Source organism: Chrysochloris asiatica, unplaced genomic scaffold (genome assembly GCF_000296735.1).
Source record: "Chrysochloris asiatica unplaced genomic scaffold, ChrAsi1.0 scaffold00010, whole genome shotgun sequence".
Taxonomy (NCBI): Eukaryota; Metazoa; Chordata; class Mammalia; order Afrosoricida; family Chrysochloridae; genus Chrysochloris; species Chrysochloris asiatica.
The window spans coordinates 5,679,059-5,681,312 of NW_006408528.1; the positions used below are offsets into that span (position 1 = coordinate 5,679,059).

General features: G+C 40.2%; 1 non-coding gene across 1 annotated transcript; it reads right to left on the minus strand.

Moving 5' to 3' along the window:
• Nucleotides 1-239: 239 nt before the first annotated feature.
• TRNAV-UAC lies at nucleotides 240-312 on the minus strand. The gene has a single exon. It is a non-coding gene; the product is annotated as a tRNA-Val (tRNA).
• Nucleotides 313-2,254: the final 1,942 nt, after the last annotated feature.

Consider the following 2,254-nt stretch of genomic DNA (forward strand, 5'->3'; position numbering starts at 1 on the left):
CAATATTCTGGCAAATGATTAACAGCTTGGGAGGGGAAAGTGAAGCCTCAACTAATTTCCTTTGACAATTCTGTGCTGTGAGCTTTGCTCCATCCACATCATTAAAGTCAACTGTACTTTAAGGAGACAGCGCTCCTCAAGTGATATTTTGAAAGTGTCTTCCAACTGAGGAACTCATCTTCCAGCAAGCTCCATTGCTATTCCTGTTTTTCATTGGCTAACCTTTCAGAGTGAATGGATGGTTCCACTGGGGCTCGAACCCAGGACCTTCTGAATGTAAAGCAGATGTGATAACCGCTACACTATGGATCAACTATCAACACTCATGGAAGCAGCAGTCAAAAAATCAAATGATGTATTGCATTAGGCAAATCTGCTGCACAAGACCTTTTCAAGTGTTAAAGAGCAAAGATGTCAGCTTGAAGACTAAGGTGCGCCTGACCCAAGCCATGGTATTTTCAATAACCTTATATGTATGCAAAAGCTGGACAGTGAATAAGGAAGAACGTAGAAGAATCAATGCTTTTGACTTATGGTATTGGAGGGGAATATTGAAAGTGCCATGGGATGCCAAAAGAACCAACAGATCTGTTTTGGAAGAAGTGCAGCCAGAAGTGCTCCTTGGAGGCCAGGATGGACAAACTTTTTCTCTCATACTTCAGACATAGTGTCAGGAGGGACCAGTTTATGGAGAAAGATATCATGTTTGGTAAGGTCAGAGAAAAAGAGGAAGCCCCTGCCTAGCGAGATGGATTGGTCAAGTGGCAGCATCAATGGGCTCAAGCATTGCAACGATGGTGAGGTTGGCCTAGGATTGGGTAGTGTTTTGTTCTGCTGTGCATGGGGTCACTATGAGTCAGTGCCAACTTGATGGCATCTAACAACAACAACAACAACCTTTCATAACTTTCTGTCTTTCTTCCTAATCTGTTTTAGTCTGGCTGTTATGCTGAAATCTGTCCACATTGGGGGGCCCTGATAGCCTTTAAAATACCAGTGGCATAGTTTGCAGTATCACAGCAGTACATAAGTCACCACATTATATAAAAAACGACTGATGGAAGAGCGGTAGTAGTTGTTCCCACTATGGCCTATTGCAACTAGTAAAATGACTCCACTGATAAGGGAGTTGGAAAGATAAACTCTCAAGAGCCAGTGCAAGCCTGCTTGAATGCCCAATTTTTAAGGCTTTAATTTTTCTTTGTCTCTCATGCTTCAGACATATTGTCAGGAGGGACAGGTTGCTGGAGAAGGATATCATATTTGGTAAGGTGGAGGGTCAGAGAAAAAACGGAAGACCCCCAATGAGATGGATTGGCCAAGTGGCAGCATCGATGGACTCAAGCGTGGCAACAGTATTGAGGTTGGCCCAGGATTGGGCAGTGTTTCATTCTGCTGTGCATAAGGTCTCTATGGGTCGGTACTGACCCGATGGCACCTTACAACAATAACAAAAATTTTTCTTATAAGCCAATTATAAAGAATGGAAATACTCGTTTTTGGAGAAAACTTAATCATGCTTCTTTGAAAGTCACTGTAATATTGACTAAGTTCTAAGGACATAGTTAAAGTCACAATGTTATACCACCATTTGATTATAACTCAAACAGAAAAAGCACACATACAAAATTCTAGCTATTTAAGCTTTCATCATGATTCTTAAAAATGACTGGTTTATTAATTTTTATTTCCTATTTTGTTTATACATGTTGAAAATAGAAGAAAAAAAAATCCTAAGTACTTATCTACTTATAACATGGAGAGAAAAAAAAAATATCAAATTGGTACATTGTGCCAGACAGACACTAGCTAATACGACAAGTAGAAGTGTTTCTTGACTTGAGGCAGGAACTTTTAGTAGAAAAGTAGACTCTGAATGTGTTTAAACACTGTAGGTTACTTTGCTGAAATGCATTAACCTTCCTTTGTTACTTTGGAATCTCTGTGTGTCTGCTGCAGGGAGCAGTACAAAGTGGTTGATAGCTACAGTCTAAGATATAGACTGACACATTCTGCAGCAGCAGTCATGAGTGAGTTATTTCAATCTGTGCTAGTGTGGCTGGAAAATTTACCTTCACACGGCTGGAATTCCATTTCAGTCTGTCATGATACACTACGCTGCGCCTGCTTCTATGAGCCAGAGCATCAGGGCAACGTGATCACTGAGATTTCTAACCTTTCAAACATAGTCACTTAAGCCAAATATCAAAAGGAAACTTAAAAATAAAAATCTTCTCTGGTGATGGAAATACAA